A 22,099-nucleotide genomic window follows, 5' to 3' on the forward strand; every position below is an offset into this window, starting at 1 on the left:
TATCATAGGCATATTTAGAATTACATCCCACTATTGTGATAGCTGTGATTGGCCCGCAGCTATCACATGGTACAGGGCCGCCGTGTTTGGTCCTAAACCATGTGATCACTGTGGCTAATCAGAGGGATCACAATAGTAAGCAATGGCATCAAGAATGATAGGCATTGTTCATTACTGGGTGTGTGATCGCTGTGATTGGTAACAGTGATCACATGGTATCAGGGCAGATCGCAGCAGTCCAGTACCCCAATCAGTGATCCGAGGTGTCCACCCACAGATCGTGCCACTGTGAGCCCCTGGGAGCATGCACAAGGTGCACTCCTGGGAGGATGTACGAGTATGTTCTCCCAGAACAAAACTTGTTCTGCCTTATAAGTGCACTGGCAGGAAGTGGGAAGGTAGTGGATGTGTATGGAATATTTTTTATAGAATAAGGATATGGTTTAGTGTCACTTTAATAGTCCATTGTGGAAAAACACATTTCTGCATTAAACAGGTAACATCATACTGATAATCAATACCCAAATCAAGTCACAGTCATTAGAACAAAGGCATACACAACTTACCCTACATTAATATTATCAGACTGAACTTAGATATGTTGTAGTCAAATTCCCTTCTATCTAATTCAGTTACTAGATATACCATAATTAAATTATACTGCTACAAAAATTCACAAATGTTGTTTTTAAAGCAGAAACGGATAAGATGGGTTCTCTTTGGTTACATTTAGGACTGAGAATTCTACATCCAGTGGTAAAGCTTTCAAAATTGTGAAGCACAGTGGGAAAAAAGTGACGGCTGGCTAAAAGAAATTGTGCAGCTAATCAGCAGGCCTTTTACATAGGGGGCAAGAAAAGCATGCCCTGCTCTGTGCATATTTCAGCTTTCAGATATGCATATGTACACCTCTACAGAACATAAACTTACTTTAAACCCTCATTCACACCTGAGCATTTTGTACTTTCTTACATATGCCTGATTACATGCAACATGCAGGATCCCATTGTTGTAAATATCCCTGTTCAAATTTCATCACTTAGGGCTGACAGGAATCATACAGTAAGGTGCTGTGCATTCCTGTGCAATTTACATGTGATTCAGTGTGGTTTTAAATTTGAGACCATTCATTTTGCATGGCCTCAAATCACACTACACTGAACCAAAAGTAGCATGCACTACTTTTGTGAACTCACTGCAACCGTATTGCATATTGCTTCGATCCCGCGCAGACAAACACACTTCATTTGTGACCTGCATTTGTGGTGTTGTTAACGTAACACTGACACCCACTGCAGATCGCAACTGTAATACGCTTTGAACGTGATGCAGAAAACACACATCCGGAATACGCACATGGAACACGGGTTTCCCACATCTTGATCTGATGTGAATGAGACCTTAGGCGCTTTTACGTTTTACGCTCAAAGACGTACGCAAGCTATTTTTTTTTACTACAATTAGGTGTTTTTGTCCCCAAAGACTTCAGTTGGTGCATTTGTAAATGATTTTTTCTATGCATTGTTTTGCTTGAAAAACTCTCCTCCTGTTTTCTCTCTTCCCCTTGTCTAGTGCAGGTAACAAAGGTCCAAAACTTGTTACACAAGAAAATACAGATAAAGAGGCTTACAGACACACATGATATTTGAAGAATTAGTATACATGTAGAGGACTTTGTGGGACAAAAATAGTTAAATTAAAGGCTAAATACAATAAAGTACATAGTCTGACAGTTACACTCTCAGATCCCACCCAGTGCAGCTATTTTTATCCTCTGAGACAAAAAATCGAAGCACCTGAAGCACCTAAGAATTCATCAATGCCTGAGTTCATGTGAAAGTCAAATATTATGGCAGTTCCCCCACTTGGAGATGAGCTGTACACTGTGTGCAGTAGTTAAATGTACAGAGTTCCTCTGGAAAACATGCTGTCCTGAGTTACTACACACCTACCTTGTGTATGTTGCATTTAGGAGGGACACCACTGAGCCCACTCCACCAGTCTAGCGTACCTCTGCCACCTCAGTCCTAGTGACAGAATGGGGTCCCGCTGAGCAACTAGCATGGACCTCATGCGTGCTCTCCATAAACTCCTTTACTCTCCCGTAGCGTGTGGCCAGGTATATGGGGTCTCTGTACAGTGGATTCGGTATTGGTTACTTTTGGGGGTATTGAACATAAGGGAGGGAGCCAGATCACTGACTCCCACGCTAATGACTGGCTTCTATAAACTTCCCACCAGTTCATGATTACCCTTATCAACTGCTCTCCAACTCTGCCTCTTTTGCCCAGTTAACCTTTTGTAGTGGCCTTGCTTCATACGCCATGCAGGTTTTACAGGGCCTGTTTCCCTGAAACGCCATGTACCACCATGCACCCCTTGAATAACTCCAGACCAGGCTTAAAACAGTTAACAGCTTTACTGAAGATAGAGCAACACAGCTCAATGGCACAGCACACATGAAACAGAGTCCAGCCCTAACTAACTAATGCAGGCTTCCAGGTTCATACCTTCCAGGGAAGCAAAGTCCATTTAACAAGAGTCCAGTGATTCAAGAGTCCAGAGTCCAGAGATCCAGTAGGTTACTAGGTCCAGGGAGAATCCCAGCAGGGTGACCCAGAAGGGGGTGTAGAAGGGGAAAGGAGCTTCAGCAGGCTTACATGGTGTAGCAGTTCTTCCTCTGTAAATCCCATGTGGAAGATAGAGAGCTCTGAGCACTACCCCCCCCCCCCCCCCCCACGTCAATTATGTGGCTTGCAGTAGAGGACTCAGAAAAAAGTGTTTGTTACCCTAAAAAAAAAAAGAAAATCCTGTTCCCTCAAAGCATGAATAACAGCACAGTGCTTGTGCTGTGTAATTTGCTACCCCATCACCTGAAATACCTGGCTGATTCTGCCTGGCTATGCTCTCCAATCTCTAAACTGCCCACATTTTATATTGGTTGCTGAGCACTGAGACTGTGGTCAGTTTACATGCCTTCATCATCCGCAGCTCTCCTGCTCTACTGTGTCCTCCTCCCCCCTCCCCTCCCTGTCTGTTAGCTCCTTCCAGTCCACGATCCTCCCCTCCTGCTGCTATCATATCTACAATTTAAGCATGGCATCCCCTCTGTTAAATAACATTATGTGTCCCTGTGTCTGTGCTGTAAAAAAAAAGATGCAGATTTCTACCTAGAGTATATCTACAGGCCTCTCAGCGCTCACATGACTCCTCGGCTCTTGCTTATCTCTCCTCCCCTCCTCCCCGGTTGACGTCAGCAGGGAATTCTTGGCCCCTCCTGCTATAGCTGTCAGAGAAGAGAGCCGAGGAGCCACGTGAGCACTGGGAGACGCTCTGAGCTCAGGTGAGAAAAATGGGGGGGCTGGTCAGTGTCAGAAGTTTTTTTCAATTTAATGCATAGGATGCATTAAGGTGAATGAACACGAGGGTTTACAACCCCTTTAACTACTCAATTAACCCTGTATACACATGTGCCCGCCACCACGTGTTTTAAGGTTAATACACACCATTGACAGGATCTGTTGTTACAATTCTGACCTGTAAAGAAAATCTCTGTATCATCCGCTGCCATGTACAGACAGGATTGTAACAGAATTTACACTACAGTAGTTCCCACAGAGGCAAAGTTCTTTTTAGAGCATTCAGAGATTCAGCTTAATGGTTTTTAAATCTATTTTTAATGAAAGGGAAGAAAAAACAGTGCAATATTTACAGAAAAAGATATTACAAAATATGCAATAAGCAACTGTGAAATAAAGGGGAGTACGGGGGGGGGCTCTAAATATAAGGAACCTAGCACCTGATTACACTATTCTCTGTCATCACACACTATTCCGGGACAAAGCCACCTAGCAGCAGACTAGCTAACTGCACCTGCTTACAAACCAGTAGAACCCCATTACTATTTTTTATATTTATTTTTTTACATCTCCTCACCGACCCATACCTCTAGGCTGTGTTTGGGATACAAGAAGATGAAATATGCATCTCCGCTGTAAACTAGGGTCAAGTGAGAAAAAAAACAGAGGAAGTAAAAATGGCAATGGAATCCTACTTGCTTGTTTGTTTTTCTTGTGGGTTGAAAAAAAAGGTCACATAAAGGGGAAATACAACAGTTAAATGCAAACTATTTTCTTTTTATAGGTTAACTCAGTAAAACTTTTATAGTTATAAATGCATTTTGCTTTATCAAAAATAAAAAATAAATAAAAAAATCACTATAAATCTATACAAACGTACCCAAAAGGTATTACCTACTAAAAGTGATAAACTATAAACCAGGTAACCAGTTTAGCAGGAGGTAGAAGCAAACACCCAAGGGTAACTGCTATATAGATATCACTGTTATTTTATGTGATATAATATTATGATAGGTTTACTTTAAGAGTGAAAAGTGATCTGTATATAATAGTCTGACCTTGAAGTGGAAAGGTACATTGACTAACCAGATCTACTGCTCTTTTTCTTTGTCTTCAAAGTAATATGAATACTAACCATCAAGGTTTGTTTATTGCAAACACAACCACACCTCTAATCTTCCGTGAATGTGGATTTAACACAGACACCACCACAAATCTAATTACAGTATTCAATTATGTATCAAAAGGTTTTGTAACCCTCCAGTCTTGCCAGTTACACATATAATAATTTAAAGCATTCTCGGGAGAACAGTGAAACCAATGAAATTACTGGTGCAGTTATACGACCTCCACAGGCTACAGGCTAGAAATCTGGAGTGAGTACAAGCGTAATAGATAACATGTAAATTCCAAATATATCTGGGCCTGGACAGGTCCTCTTTATTGAGAGATCTGAGGTCTTTTAGACCTCAGATCTCTCCTCTACCCTGAAAGTATGTGATCAAACTATGATTGGTTTGATCAGCTGCTTTACAAGCCGGTAACGGCTTCAAAACATCAAACCCAAACCGGAAATGACAAAATCCTTGTCTCTTCTGATTTCTTACATCACATAGGGATAATGGGTATGGATGTGCCTTTATCCTTTCTCAGTGCACCAAGTGGCAGCAATACCAGGCTCCCACAATCAAAAGCCTGATAAAGGCAATGTCGGGAAGGGTGGGGGCTCATTCTGCGCCCTGTAGAAGTGATCAAGTTGCTGTATAACTACTCTTCTACGTGAAAGCCCATCGCCGGCTGAAAAGGGGTTGAAGTGGATATTGAGGGTCTTATGGGGGCACTCTGATGTATAGAGGGGACCTCTAAAATGGTAGTGGGGCACTGATGTGATGGAGGTCATTTGACGTAATGGGGGACTTCTGATGTAAAGTTAAAGCGGAGTTCCAGGCAAAATGAGAACTCAGTCTCAAACAATTGAACACCCCTCCCCCCTCGTTTTTGGATTTTTTTTCTTTTTGATACCTTTTGCATGTTGTCTTCGGGACGTTTGTCCTATGTCGCAGCAACAAGGTGAGTCACTTCCGCAGCTCTCCTCTTTCCACCATTGCCTTCTGGGACCAGTGTGCCCCAGAAGATGATGGGACCATTCAGAAAGTGCAGCGTGACTCACGCATGCACAGTAGGGAACCAGCAGTGAAGAGCAAGTAAGTTTTCCTTACTTGCAATGCCAGTGCCTGCACCCAAAGCCAATGAATCGATTGACTTGGGGTGCCGACATCATGGGTTCCCTGGACAGGTAAATGTCCTAATATTAAGTCAGCAGCTACAGTATTTGTAGCTGCTGAATTTTTTTTCCCCCCAGGCTGGTACACCACTTTAATTTAATCAAGGCAGTTGTGTGCATCATTCCAGGCTTAGCTTTCCCATGGATAAGTAGTACTTCATTTTTTAGGCTGAAGTGCCTTGAGATTTTGCATATTTTTAAAGGGAAAAAAAAGGTTGAGAAATGCTGAGGTAGACTAGTTACATCAATATGAAAGAGGCCATCTGTGACTAGGACTGAGATTGGTATAATTTCCTAATGTTCCCCTGAAGAGCTGAATGTTAATCCAGGAAATAGGTCAGGAATTTGGGATTTGATACCTTCTATACATTCTGTTCTGATTTATTGTAGTGATAAGGATTTGATATGGATTGCATTACTCACAAAAATATGTACTATAGCAGATATGGTATCTCCATCACAGAACAAAATAAATTGTTACTTTTTTAAAAATAAAACATATATTTAACTTGCATTTATGTTGTACCCTAAAACACTGTAGATGTTCAAATTATAACATTATTTTAAATATAGAAAAAGTATTAGGCTTGTGATACTAGCAAACTTCACACATTAGTTTGACAACAGCAATTATTGCCTGATACTGCTGAAAATCAGTGGGATCATGCAATAACCACCTCATGTCAACATGAAACGTAGGCTTGTTGACAGATAATACCTGCCTGGAGCTTGCATGTTCTCCCTGTGCCTGTGTGTGTTTCCTCCAGGGACTCTGGTTTCCTCCCAGACTCCAAAGACATTCTCATAGGCTAATTAGCTCCTGTCTAAATTTACACTAGTATGTGTATGTTAAGGGCCTTAGATTGTAAGCTCGTTGAGGGCAGGGACTAATGTGAATGTACAACATATCTGTAAAGTGCTGTGCAAATTGACAGTGCTATATAAGTACCTGTAATAAATAAATAAATAAATATTGTATTGTTAGTACTGTACTTTCAGGAATGCATAGAAACGGCAGTAAAATATTTCTCATTGACTACTGGTTTGCTCAAATCTATATGCCAAAATGATAAGCACCGTACGGGTTTGAAAAAAAAATAAAAAATCAACGTGTGCCAAGCTTCAGGTTGACTGTAGTCTCATATATGTAAGCATTCCAAAGCATGAAAAACACACCTGAATGTTTGTTGATGCATATTTTTATTTGTCTTGTCTATACTGAAGTATCCTTGGAAACAATGCATTCAAGCAGTTGTCACCTGTCACGGATCTAGGAAATGTATCTTCTGCTGACAAAATGAAGAAATTATCTTGGCGCCAACAGCGCGCAAATATGCGGCCCATCTGCGGGTAGGCCTTGTTGCCGAGCCACTGCATATTTGTGTGCAATATTGCAAAAACAGCTGTGCCGAGAACGTGCGCCCTGCACGCTCCCAGCACAGTTACCAGCAGCTAACAGGAAGCTCCCAATCGCTGCATGTGATCAGGAGCTTTCCAATCATGTGATCATCATAAACACCGCTTCCCAGCATCTAAAACCCCTCAAAAGGAAGGTGCTAGGGCCAAAGGGTTAAGGGCTCATGCATATTATGAGTGGTGACCTGCATTTTTCTGCAGGTCTTTATACGGGCACACAGTTTCCTCTGTGCCCTGTTCTCGGAGTGGCAAAGAGCAAAAAAAAATGTCTGCATATTTCTGCCCCATAGCTCTCCTGAAGTCCCCATCTGTTTGTGTTGTGGTGTACAGGAATAAATGAAAAGTGCCCCCCACTGCCCAAATCAAATGGATACAAGCCTGCAAGGGAAAACAGCTAGTTTTTCTGTGCCGACTAATGTGATTGAGCCCTAAAGTAAAAACTGAAAATTAAAATAATTGAGCGATATAGGCAGCTAAGTTTAAAAGAAAGTCTCAGTTTCTCCTTTAAAGGTTAGCCCCACCCCTTCCCACCCCCTGAGCCTCTCTTCTGGTCAAGAGACTGCCCATCTCACCAGAAGACCAACAGGGAGGCTCTAGAGCAGCCTTTCTCAACCTTTTCAACACAGAGGAACACTTGAAATAATTTTCCGGTCTCAGGGAACCCCTGCTTGAAATGCCTATATCTACAACTCATGATGCATTCGTGTGAGAGTCAATGGGAAGAAGGTTCCTTGCACTTGTAGTCATTGGGAAGAATTACCCCCTTATGGATAGATGAAAAGATCAATGGTGTCAATAGAAACTTATCTGAGAGTCAGAACTTGCTCTTTGCTCTAGGAACCCCTAGCAACCTCTGGAGGAACCATGGTTGAGAAACCCTGCTCTAGAGCAGTGATCTCCAAACTGTGGTCCATGTGGCCCTTTGCTTGCCTTTAACTGGCCCTTGGGGCATTATGCCATCCACTGACCCTAATGATGGGGCACCATTCCTCACACAGACAGACATCAATGATAGGGCACCGCTCTTCCCATAGATACCAACGATGGGACACCATTCTTACCTTGAATACCAACAATGGGGCACCATTCCTCCCACTGATATCAACAATAGGGCACTATTCCTTCTACTTAAACCAATGATGGGGCACTGTTTACCCTTACTGACACCAGGGTGTTTTCTAATCCCACTGGTCCCTCTAGAGCCTCAATGTAAGTAACCTGGCCCTTTGTACAGAAAGTTTGGAGACTCCTGCTCTAGGGAATAGTGAGGGTAAGGTCAAGTTATACTTTCTACTGGAAAGGTCCTGAAAAGAATCTAAAAAATGGTGAAGCTTTTCTTGAAGCCATGTTGTTTTAGATTTTGATTGCAATAGAGCTCATCAGATTTGGCTGTATATACAGTATATGCCTTTTATAAAGCTAACAGCCTAAACAAACACTGTACAACACCAGATTAAGATATACATACAATTCACACTCTATATAGACAAAGAAGAATCTTTGAAATGCCAGTTTTATAAATTAGAAGTTTTCAAACCTAACAGGTATTGATGATGAATGGTAAAAATGCCAACAATCTGGAAGAACGGTATAAATAAACACACAAGTGACACTTGGGTCATGTGCTAAGAATAGACTTGTCAGACAACAAGCTGCTTATGAATACATATATATTGCTAACAATGAAAACAAAAGAGTCCTTTATCACGCAACCAAGTATGTATTGAGAAGTTTCAGCATGTGAGCGCTGCACACAGCGCAATAAATTAATTTTTTTTCACTGTTGTTTTAGTTATCTAAACAAATACACATATAATGTTGTTTATCCATTTCATGTCACATTGGCTTGCTGCTGTTTTCTAAAGATAGATTGACAGACCCCAAATTTTTGCTAATAGGTGTCCTTCGTTCCCATCTCAAAATGTTGGGAAGTATGTGTTTACATTGTTGTAACCAAGTTAGGGAAATGTTTTATTTGACAGGACAGTGCAAACCTCAACACATGTAAGTTTAGGCCTCGTTCACACCATGTACAGAGACATGGGGGGTTATTTACTAAAAAGGCAGGGTGCAAAATCTGGTGCAGTTCTGCATAGAAACCAATCAGCTTTCAGGTTTTGTTGCCAAAGCTTAATTGAACAAGTTGAAGCTAGAAGCTGATTGGCTACAATGCAAACCTGCACCAGATTCTAAATGCAACAGTTTTAGTAAATCTCCCCCATAGCTTTCTGCACCTGTCTCTGGAAGGGCACAAAGAAGGCAATTGTTCTCTATGTGCTCTGTTCACACCACCACTCTGGTATCATGTGCATATTTTTCTGCATAGAAATATGCAACGTGTATACAGTTTCCTGCAAAGGAAAAAAACTCACAACATCAAAATTGTGGTGTGAACAGGGCACTTAGAAAACAATATTTTTCTTTGTGCCCTCGCAGAACCTTTATAATGCATATTCCTGGCAAAAAAAAAAAACAACTCGTATGACACCAGCATTATGGTGTGAACAGGGCATATAGAAAACTTTTTTTTTGTGACCTTGCCAAGACCTGTTAGAAAAACACACGTCTACACACGTAGTGCAAACAAGCCAAAATATTTTATGCAAGTCAAATCTGCAAGTTTTTTCCATTTGTTTTTATGCACATATGGTGTGAATAAAGCCTTAGATAAGGTTTTGGGTGTTAGCACAGGGGTGTTAGCTTTTTTTTTTTTTTTTGCATGATTTAATCAGGAGATATCATTCAGGGTCTAATAAGACTTTAGGGGTTGATTTTCTTAGCTTAGTGAATGTGGAGAAAAATCACTTTTTCAAAGAACTACAAGGGGAAAGAAAACAGTATTTTTTATTTCATCTGTTACTGATACATATTTATAGTTATGTATTTTGATATTTTTATCAGTACGAATGAAAGTGTTATTTGTCTACATATAAACTAGAAACGGTAACCATCCTCTGTTTGATAAACATAAACACTGGACATTTACCTGTCCACACTAGCTCAGTGTAAGGTAAAGGGGTTGTAAAGGTAAATGTTTTTTCACCTTAATGCATTCTATGCATTAAGGTGAAAAAACATCTGACAGTGCCTGCGCCCCCAGCCCCCCATTTTACTTACCTCACCCCTCGAAAGTCCCACGCTCGTCCTCGACTTCCTCTTCACCACTCAGCCTGGCTGCTGATTAACTGGAGTGGATGGATGGAAAGCAGCGGAGCGCCGGGGGACCGGGCCGTGTGATACAGTGAGCGGCTATAGCCGCCGGCTGTATCACGGGAGTGCGCCCGCAGATGCTTCTCACCATGCGAGGGAGCTCGCATGAACGTGAGAAGCACCTGCGGGAGGAAGCTGAGACAGCCACCGAGGGACCCCAGAAGAGCAAGTTCGGGACCACTCTGTGCAAAACGAGCTGCACAGTGGAGGTAAGTATAACATGTTTGTTATTTAAAAAAAAAAATTTTTTTAACTTTACAATCCCTTTAAGTTAGCCACAGATGGTTCGCATCGCGGCCGGTTCAGCTGGGACCAGCCAAGATTCGACCCATGTATGGGAAGGCTGAATGTACCCAAGTTGATCAATCAACTTGGATGAAACCAGCCTATCTGATTTTACATGCAATTATTGCTTTTATAGCCGCTAGCAGTAATCACTGTGTTCTCCTGGTGGGGACAGCTTCCCACACCCTCCACTCATGAAGGGAGAACCCTATACATGGTTTGAAACTCGGCCAATGCAGCAGGAACCCGGCCAAGATTCCAACTGTTAATGGACAGGCTGAAGGTACCAAGTTGATTGATCGATCACTTTGGGTACAACCAAGCCTGCCGGAATTTCTTTCGATTATCACTAGCGGCTATAACCACTAGTGATAACCACTGTCTTTTCCTGCCGGGAGAAGACAATTGCTCAGCAGGAGGAATTCCCCTGTCAGCTTTATCTGTGTTGATGGGGGGATCGTGGTTGCAGAAAAGAAATTTGCATGGTCTGCCTAACTGTGTTGATGGGGGAATCAAGAGATTTTCTTTTCTGCAACCAAAATCACTCCGTCTATGGCCGGCTTTAGTCAGTGTTTTCAAAATGATTGATCAATACACTCTTTGAGTGTTTTTTTCTGAATTTTCTATCTCATCAGCTGGTTTGCTGACACAATAGATTGATATCAACAGTAAATTGATAAAGGATCTACAAATATACATATATATATACATATATATATACATATATATATATATATATATATATATATATATATATATATATATATATATACATATATATATATATATATATATATATATATATATATATATATATATATATATATATATATAATGTAATACTAGGAAAATAGGGATAAGCAAGGTTGTGAAAAGTCAAATAAAACATTAGTTTCAGGCTAAGGATATAATATTTATAGAAAGATGTTTACTATTAGACAATGCAAGGTAGCGTCTCTTTTTTTCTTTTATTTTTCTTTATTGTACATCACTGGGCATATAGGCACCTTCAGGTGATGAACACTGGCACACCCGATACAGGAAGTTCACTCCCTATATCTCAGCTTTATCTGTTTTATTTCAAAGACCGCTTGCTTCACATTCTTTGGTCCGGGTTTTTATGCAAGAGGTAATGCAGCTTAATCCGCCTGTCAGACCTCCTTTGAACCTTTGGGACTTGAACTTAGTTTTGTCAGTGTTACAAAAACAGCCATTTGAACTGATACAGCATACTCCCTTAGGCTGGATTCACACCTATGTATTTTTAGGGCTTTTTGCATTTTGCAGATTTGTACTACAGAATGTAAAGAGCAATATTTGATTATTCATGAGGACAGAGTTGTGTCGTGTCCTCGTCAAAGTTTTCTGCCAAAAGTGGCCTCGGTTTTCACCTGAACCATTATATTGTCCTGCCATCGTTTTTTACAAAACCATGTTCTAGGGAGGAGAAATCACTACTGATAATGTGGATAATGACAGAACTCTGGACGGCCACACTCCAAAGCTAAAACGATGCTTTATTCAAATAATGTTTAGGACACAGAAAATGACATGACCGCAAAAGATGCTAACAGCTGACGTGTGTTGCACTAAGGCTAGTGCTTACTCATAGCTGGTTACTCATAACCACTATGCTTACTCATAGTGCTTACTCATAACCAGCTATGAGTAAGCACTAGCCTAAATGCGAAACGCGTCAGCTGTTAGCATCTTTTGCTGTGATGTCATTTGTTGTGTCCTAAACATTATTTGAATAAAGCATCATTTTAGCTTTGGAGTGCGGCCGTCCAGAGTTCTGCCATTATCCACATTATCTGCATGTTGTGGTTCGCACCTGGATCCCTTCACCTGGGGCAATTATCTCTGAGTTCCCAGGACCTGCCTTTGAGCGGTGGTGTATACCTACATTGTCTTGATGTGGTGAGAGTGGTCGAGGTCTATTTAAAGACGACTGCTCAGATCTGGAAGACCAGAAGGTCCTAGGAAAGGACAGGCAGCATCGAGATCAACTGTCTCTAAGTGGATTTGGCAAGTTATAATTCAGGTTTATGATTTAAAGGGTAAGATTCCACCTTTTCAAGTCAAAGTGCACTCTACCAGAGCAGTTAGTGCTTCTTGGGCAGTGCATTATCAGGCCTCCATGGCTCAGAGCTGTAAGGCTGCAACTTGGTCTTCAGTGCATACATTCACCAGGTTTTATTAGGTGGATGTAAGGAGGTATGAGGAAATCGCCTTTGGGTGCAGTGTGCTGCAGGCAGCAGTATAGGCCCTCAAGTCTGGGGGTGCCCTACGGGTTGTGTCTCCCTCCCCTCAAATAGCATTGCTATGGGACGTCCCATATAGTTAATACTATGGCTCTGTGCCCCGTGATGTACGATAAAGAAAATAGGATTTTTATAACAGTTTACCCGTAAAATCCTTTTCTTGGAGTACATCATGGGACACAAAGGTCCCTCCCCTCTTTTGGGATTTGTGTATACTGCTTTGCTACAAAACTAAGGTACTCCTGGTAGGAGGTGGGGTTATATAGGGAGTGAACTTCCTGTATTGGGCGTGCCAGTGTCTATCACCTGAAGGTGCCTATATACCCATATAGTTAATACTACGGCTCTGTGTCCCATAATGTACTCTAAGAAAAGGATTTTACAGGTAAACTGTTAAAAAATTCCTATTATTGTCTCTGCACCATCACTTTTATTTGTATATCTCCTTATGGCCTAGTTCAAACAGGCATACTACACTGTATACTCGTGAGAAGGCTGTGTTTGCTTACATGGGGTCACACCTCCCCTGAGCAAGGCCCTCCTAACCCTCTTGTATTGCATTGTGTTGTAAGTGTTCTTTCTCCCTTTATTTTGTAAACAGTTGTGCTAACTGTTGGTGCTGCATAAACCCTGTATTATAATAATAATAATTTACTCAATTACAAAAAAACACATCCTTAATACATTAAAGGTACATATACTATTATTGTAAGATATTTGTTAAAAAGCATGGTTTGGTGACAGGGTCTCTCTTAAGCAATCACATGTAAAAACTGAAATAAGAGTTCTATAGTTATGAGCACAGTTTCCTAGTCCTGTTACTACTGCTGTTTTCATCTCACTAAAAAATAAAACAGAAAATCCACCAAAGATTCCACTGAAATCATTGATACCAGTGAAAGAGGAAGAAAAGTTAGGTAGCATACTTCAAAATTAAGGAAATGCGAACTATCTACTAAACATAGCATTTTCTTTATAAAAGAAAGGAATTTTCCATAGCTAATTATAAAATGACTTTTAATTCAAATTCTCCCTCAAAAACAATGAGATCATGCAGCTGCTCACCAGTCAGGAGACATACAAGAGTATTAAAGCAGGGCTAAACCCATAAATTTACCTGTTTACCAAAACATACATACATTCAAAACATGCTGTGAATGATAACTGTCACAGTTGCTTGAGCTCTCAACCATATTGTCAAACCATCAAATGGCTGGTGTCATAACTGATCACATGTGCAGCACCATGGCAACTGCAGCTTCCTTGGCTGTAAAGGATAGAAATGTTTAGATCAATTTTGAGGTCACCACTTTCCGACCGTGCTTTACCCGAATAACGGCTACATCCCAGTTCTGGGAGGCAGTCATATGACTATGATCGCACCCATCGCATGCCCGCTCTGTGATCGCTGTGTCCCTAGGACACAGCTGATCACATATCCAGGTAAATGGTCAATCATAGCAGCCTTTTACCATATGATCAGCTGTGTCTAATCACAGCTGATCACAATGTAAGCACAAGCCAATTTTTGGCTTTCATTTCCTCATGCTGACAGCGTGAGGAGAGGAGAGCCAATAACCTGCTTGTGCAAAAGGGACATCTATACTGATAATCAGAGCACTGATTCTCAGTGTCCTGATTATCAGTGCAGTCCCAACAGTTCCCTCCAGTGCTGCCAATCAGTACCCACCAGTGCTGCCAATCAGTGCCCACCAGTGCTACCAATCGGTGCCCACCAGTGCCTCCTCATTAGTCTCACCTATCAGTGCTGCCTATCAGTGCCGATCAGTACTGCCTACCAGTGCCTATCAGTGCGCTTCAGCACTGCCCATCAGTGCAGCCTCATCAGTGCCTTCTCATTGGTGCCTCCTCATCAGTGCCCATCAGTGCAACCTATCAGAGCCCATCAGTGCAGCCTCATCAGTGCCCATCAGTGAAGGAGGAAACTCTGTATTTTTTTATTTGTTTAGCAAAAAATAAAAACCACAGAGGTGATCAAATACCACCAAAAGAAAGCTCTATTTGTGGGAATAAAATGATAAAAATGTTGTTTGGGTACAGTATAGCATGACTGCACAATTATCATTTAAACAGCGACAGTGCTGAAAGCTGAAAATTGGCTTGGGCAGGAAGGGGGGAAAGTGCCCTGTATTGAAGTGGTTAAAGTATAACTAAAGGCAAAACTTTTTTTTTTTTTTTTGGATAGAGTGGACATGGATTAGATCACTTGTCAGTTTTTATTGCTGTCTGTGCCCCCATTATGGAGATTCACCCTCTCTATTTGTCCTGTTTACCATTATCATTGAAAGGGAAAGTAAAAGAAAATCCCAGATTTTGGGGCTGTCCCCAGAAAACAAATTGAGGGGAAATATTCCAATGGGGACAGTAGTCCTGGTAACCTGGGGCTCCTTGAAGAATTCCCTTAATTTTCAGGGATTTCATCTCACTTTCTGTTTTGTTATGGGACAGAAAGTGAAGGGAAATCTTTGCAATGGGACACAGATGGCGAAAAAAAATCTGACAGGGGTTATTATCCTCCTTTGCAAAATGAAAAACAAACAAACAAAGATTTGCCTGTAGTTCTACATTAAAATCAAAATTTTCATTTGTGGTTTAACTACTTGCCAACAAAGCTATAGTTGAATGACGGCTACAGTGTGGCTGGCTAGTTCTAGGAGGTCATTGTATGATGGCCTCCCATGATCGCGACTGCTGCAGGGCGCAGGCGGCGCACTCTGTGATCACAGTGTCTGGAGGACACTGCTGATCACAGATTGAGGTAAAGAGTGCCTCTTTACCATGTGATCAGCTGTGTTCAATCACATCTGGTCACGGATGTAAATAGAAGCCGGCAATGGGCACTCCTTTCCTCATGCTGACAACATGAGAGGAGAAGAGAGCCGATAAATGGCTTCTCTAAAAGGGACATGTACACTGACAATCAGGGCACTGATTATCAGTGTCCTCATTATAAATGCAGTCCCAACAGTGCCCACCAGTGCTGTCAATGTGTGCCCACCAGTGCTGCCAATGTGTGCCCACTAGTGCTGCCAATGTGTGCCCACTAGTGCTGCCAATAAGTGCCCATCAGGGCCTCCTCATCAGTGTCACCTATCAGTGCCACCTACCAGTGCCGATCAGTGCCACCTATCAGTCCCCATCATTGCCGCCTATCAGTGCAGCCTCATCAGTGCCCACCAGTGCCTCCTCATCAGTGCGCACCAGTGTCAGTGTCCATCAGTGCAGCCTCCTCAGCGCACATCAGTGAAGGAGAAAAATTACCTGTTTGCAAAATTTTATAACTAACTATAAAAATGTTTTTATTTTTTATTTATTTTTTTATCGTTTTATTTTTGTTGCTTTAGCAGAAAATAAAAAATCCCTGAGGTGATTAAGTACTACCAAAAGAAAGCTGTATTTGTGTGAAAAAATATTATAAAAATGTTGTTTGGGTACAGTGTTGAATGACCACGCAATTGTCATTCAAAGATTGACAGCGCTAAAAGCTGAAAATTGGTCCGGTCAGGAAGGGGTTAAAAGTTCCCAGTAGGCAAGTGGTTAAACAAGCTGAATAAAAACTCTTTACATCATAGTACTTATTAAGTTCACAATATGTTTTAAGATTCCATGAAATACTGCAACAAATTAGTACTGTATGGGGCAAAAAAAATCTATATGACAAATTACTGATCCATGAAAAAAATATGATCAAATGACTGTAAATCAAAATGTATGAATATTTAAAGACTATTTGAACTAAAGTTAAAAAGTAAAAAATTGTGAGCTTGTGAGCTAGCAAGCACTTTATTGTAGAAGAGATATGCTGTATCTCTTCTGCAATAAAACAAATGTACCTGCTTGTTTGCAAACTTCTAGAATGTACACTGACCTGTGCATAACTTGGGAGATGAAGGTACCTCAATGCGCATGTACAGGAGTTACATCACCCTGCGACAGCCAATCAAGGCAGCCGAAGACCCCACACTCAGAGGAAGCTGGGGAGAAGATGTTGGTGTCAACAGGGGAGTTAAAAGAGAAGTATGGGATTTTTTTAAATCCCATAATCATACTTACCTAGGTGGATGTGGCATCGGTCTGATGCTGCATCTGTCTTCCTGCACCTCTTCACTGAGAAGCGAGTCATCTAACTCCACCAATGGCTCAGTTCTCTTGGCTCCCTGAGCGGAGAGCTGCTGACTGTAAATCAGCAGCTCTCCTGCTCTGCTATTCCACTCTCATTGGAGTGCTGAGCTGTGGAGGGGTGGGGATTGGCCGTGTCAGGGGCTCGCTGAGAGGCAGAGACTGCCATCAGTCCAGACACCTGGTGGATCCAGACTTCCAGAGTCGGGATGACGTGGTGCCTGGACTGATCTTGGTGACTTCAGACCGCTCTCTGCTGAAAATGGGTCACAGGAGTGTAAAACTAATTGCACTCCTGTGACCCTTAGGAGAAGCTCGGCCAAATGAGCCCAGGCTGGACTTCTACTTTAAGACTACGGAAACATTCCCTCTATAGTTTCTTATACTTTTGCATACCCCTAAATAGGCCTAGGCCAACCTCTCCCCCAAACCACTATACTTACCTAGATCTCACTCCAACACCCATAACACTGTTTACATCCCTCCGATTGACTTTTTTTAAATGACATCTGTGCCCCTGCATTTCAGCCCCATAGGCTTTTATTGGGCTAGTAGACAGACAGGAGTTGATTTGCCTACCAGCCCTATAGAAGTCTAAAAGGGCCAAACTGCACAGGTGCCGATGTCAGACCAAGAAGCTGATGGAGTGATGTAAAAAGTGTTGTGGGCCTTCGGAGCCAGATCTAGGTAATTATACTGATTTGGTGGAGAGAGGGTGGGCTGGACCTACTGTACATAGAAAGGAAGGGGCAAAAGAATAAGGAAACCTTGGCAGAAACTTGCCTTATGCCTAAAGGACAACTATCATTTAAAGCATAGCTATCCTTTGATTGTAATGTAAACAGGAATCTCATTTACCTAATGAAAAGCATAAAGAAGAAATAAGCAAAATAAGTGATGTTACATAAAGTAACATAATAATAAAATGAATGTACATAATAAAGACTGTTGTAAAAACATACAAATGATTTTTAATTTTAGAATAATTTAACAAAACACATATTATTCGATCCCTAACCTGTTTGCAGAGTTTTCATTGCTTTTTTGAGGCTAGTGATTACAGCAGTCTTTGTGCAAAAATGTAAAGGCAGCGAAGGACAATGTGAGTATAACAAATGGAAAATGATTTTCTGAAGTACGTACCTTCACATGTTCAATTGTTCCCAAAACATTCAACTCAGTAATGGGAAATGGGGAGCTTGAAGTTTCTATAAATAAGTCCTTTTAATGGTGTCCTTTTGCCTTCCTGATGATAAAATAGTCGAGATAGAATTATCAGCGGAGGAATCCAGAGGAACTGATAGAGGGAGTGGAAGGTCCACAGATGGGGGACTCCCAGCACACCAAAACAATGAGAGGCTGAACTACACACTACGTAGAACAATACACAACGTGCTCTGTTACTATTTACGGAGTTCCAGGCGCAGGACAAATGTTTGTAGTGTTTTCCTGTTTGTAGCAGAGCTAAGCCTTTCATCTGTTTAGTAAGAAGCCGGATTAAAGCCTAATTAAGAGCCCATTTTTTCGGAATCAGAAAGAGACATCCATGTAGCTTCGGTCCCAGAAAGTGGAACAAAGGGATTCGATACAAAGTAAGCTGTATCCTAGCCTGCACTTGCTGAGTTGAGTTTTGGAGAAAACGTTCAGCAATGCTGTACTGACAGCACACAGAGAAAGAATGAACTCGCTATAGCAGGTTCTTTTTTTTTTTTTTTTTTTTTTTTTTGCTTCAGGGGAGTTTACATGGAAAACATCCAGCACGAAAGTCATTTACAAAATTACTTCACTCCAAAGCAAACTAACCTATTTAATGTTCTTAATCTCCACCAATCCAAATGCCATGTGGGCTGAACCTGAAATGCATCGTGATCACATGATTGTGTGTTCTAGCGATATAATTACAATGCTTAGAAATAATACATTGGATTAAAGATAGAATGGCATTTATGACAGCTAAATCTCATCGATTAGAATGTTACGTAACACATATTAAAATAACAGCACAAGTGGTGCCTAGTTATAGGCTACCTGTAGTAAAAGTTCACAACAATAAGCAATGTGTCCTTTGTAGTAACATCTAGCAGAATTTTTCTCAAACTTTTTTACCTTGGAGGAACATTTGAGAAAGGAATTCAGGTCTCAGACAAATCCCTTAAATAATTTTCTGATATACAGCTCATGGTATATTAGTGTAATGTGATCAGTGAGTTGGAAATGTAATACAAATGAAGCAATAAACTATAAAACATACTTCTTTAATGTAAAACCTGGAATTGCTTCAAGACTCAAGCCGCGTACACACGGGCGGACTGTCTGGCCAACTTAGTCCGTCGAAACACATTTCAGCGGACAGTCCGCTCGTGTGTGGGCTTCAGCGGACTTTTTCAGCGTGCAGTCTGGCGGACTAAGTATTTCGGAATTTCCGTAATATTGTCCGTCGTACTTTGGTTTCAGCAGACAATCCGCTCGTGAGTAGACTAGTTCGACGGACTAATTATGGCGCATGCTCAGAAAGGATTTACACGGCGAAAGGTTGCATTGCTGTGTATTGGACTTCCTATTTCTAGTCACGTCGTACGTGCTGTACACGTCATCGCGCAAACTTTCGACGGACTGTTTGTGCATCCGTGTGTGGTCAAGTCCGTTCATTCGAAAGTAGGACGGACTGTCCGTCGGATTGTCTGACGGACTAAGTTGGCCATACAGTCCGCCCGTGTGTACGCGGCTTCAGCAACAAAACTAAATTTGCTTTGGTGCTCAGGGACAACAATAAATTTACTTCATTGTCCAGTGACAACAATAAATTTGCTTGTGGTACCAAGAGACAACACTAAATTTGCAGCAGTGCCCAGAAACAACACTAAATTTGCAGTGGTGACCATTTACAGCACTAAATTTGTAGTGGTTCACAGTGACAACACTAAATTTGCAGTGGTGCCCAGCAACAACACTAAATTTGCAGTGGTGCCCAGTGAAAACACTAAATTTGCTGTGGTACCCAGTGACAACACTAAATTTGCAGTGGTGCCCAGAAACACTAAATTTTCAGTGGTGCCCAGTGAAAACACAGAATTTTCTGTGATACCCAGTGACAACATTAAATTTTCAGTGGTGCTTAGAAACAACACTAACTTTGCAGTGGTGCCTAGTAACAACCCAAAATGTGCAGTATTGCCCATAAACAACATAAAATGTTTGGCAGTGGCCAGTGACAACCCACATTTTGCAGGGTTGCCCAGAAACAACACAAAATTTGCAGTGGTACCCAGTGACAACCCAAAATTTGCAGTGATGCCCAGAAACAACAGTGGTGCCCAGTGACAACACAGAATTTTCTTTGGTGCTCAGTGACAACACTGAATTTGTTTTGGTGCCCAGTGACAACCATAAATTTGTTTTGGTGCCCAGTGACAACACTGAATTTGTTTTGGTGCCCAGTGACAACGCTAAATTTGTTTTGGTGCCCAGTGACAACACTGAATTTTCTTTGGTGCTCAGTGACAACACTAAATTTGTTTTGGCACTCACTGACAATGCTAAATTTATTTTGGTACACAAGGACAATATTTAATATGCTTTTGTGCATAGTGAAAACACAAATTTTATCTTGCTACTCAATGACAAACATTACATTTATATTTACAATTTCAGTAAAAAAAAATGGGAAAAAATCCCATATCTGTTTTCTATACATCAGTGTAACATGTTGTTTCCCAGACCATGTCCCATAGTTGCAGCTCAACTGTGAATCATGCACTTGGACTAACCTCATCTTATTGATAAAGATTTATGTGCCTCATCCAAGGACTCTTTGAAGACTCTCATACTACTATTCCAATTTGGAAGGGAAGAGGGAGGCCCCTATGCTGAGATAGAAAGCATGAGTGTCCTTTCATGCCAGGACAGGAAACACAGGCCTGTCCCTCCTGATGCTAACCTTTGCTATGGCTCTAAAGCCAAAAGCAGCCCAGGGCTTTCAGCACGGCTGCCTTCTTCTTAGTCACCAGCTGATCTCTGCTCCACAAACTCCCCTTCCAGCATTTGACAACATAACCAGACAGCATTGGCATCCCACCCTAAGCTAACATTCGCCATTATACATTTGTCTAGTTTTTCACACAAGGCAACTAACAGTAACTAATATGGAAGCAGCTAAATACTGCCTATATCTATTAGTGGCCCTGCTTTAGGTGGATATAAATTTTCTGGAATGGTGGCATGCAGTGGAACCCTTGGGGCACTTCATGCTAAGCTCTAGGGTTCCATGGAATTCCGATTAAGAAACCCTGTTTTAGCAGTATTGACCAGTAGTGAGCAGCTGGGTGTCAATAAGCTGGATTTACCATTAGGAAGCAAAGAGGTGGCTCTTCCCTAGAAAGTTATGGATTATACAATTTTTTTTCTTCTGTCACCACTCGAATTAAAGCAACATTATATAAGTTCGTTTGCTCAATGTCACAATATTGTAAGCTGGGTAAAGTGCAGTTATTAAAAAATGAATGTTTTGTGGAAAAAGTAATCCTAGCAAAAGGTTGTTAGTCTTAAGGTTGTTTTTTTTTTTTCTCCCTTCAACCTAGCGGTACTAAAAATGTACAGTGACCATCCCCACTGAGCTACTGTGTTTCGACAGGGGGACGGGGAAGACGAGGGGGATGGGGGCTCATTGGCTGAGAGTGCTGATTGGATGCCAATCAGCAGACCTTTTTCGATCATGCCCCTTTGACAGAAGCTGGATGTTCAGCTGGTTTCCGTTGGACCAGCTGCTATACACACGAGCTGAATGTTGGCTGGTTTCTATTGAATCAGCTAATGCTGCTCGATATTCTCCCTGTGTGTGCGGCCCTTTACTTGGTCATGAACGGCTGTGTACCTACAGGCTCCTGTAATGGGCATTCAGCCCTGTACCGAATACGATATAGGTGTCCAACAATATGCAGAAATTTGTAGTATTTTTCTGTTGCATGTTTTTTGCCGTGTAAGGTAAGTATGTTTATGATTACTGTAATATTGCCACATTCATTCAGCAGAAGTACATAGAGAGTGTCTAAGCCAGATGTGACTCACATGCAGCTGTGTCGGTGCTGACCAATGACAATTGCCCTGGTCAGTCCCGGAGACGCTGCACAGAGAAGTGGAAGAAG

The 22,099-nt window shown here is 41.5% G+C and overlaps 1 protein-coding gene across 4 annotated transcripts in view; it reads right to left on the minus strand.

Moving 5' to 3' along the window:
- ARHGAP28 (Rho GTPase activating protein 28) overlaps positions 1-22,099 on the minus strand; it is a 215,097-nt gene that overhangs the window by 85,507 nt on the left and 107,491 nt on the right. Inside the window, exon 1 of one of the 4 annotated variants that reach the window (XM_077492484.1) lies at positions 18,102-18,648. The exons of the other annotated variants lie outside the window; for them this stretch is intronic. The gene's annotated coding sequence lies outside the window, so the exon portion shown is untranslated. Of the gene's footprint in view, positions 1-18,101; positions 18,649-22,099 lie in introns of those variants that run through there. 4 annotated transcript variants of the gene reach the window in all.

The sequence above is a fragment of the Lithobates pipiens genome, unplaced genomic scaffold, assembly GCF_037356315.1.
Source record: "Lithobates pipiens isolate NorthernLeopardFrog02 unplaced genomic scaffold, aLitPip1_a1.2 Scaffold_19, whole genome shotgun sequence".
Taxonomy (NCBI): domain Eukaryota; kingdom Metazoa; phylum Chordata; class Amphibia; order Anura; family Ranidae; genus Lithobates; species Lithobates pipiens.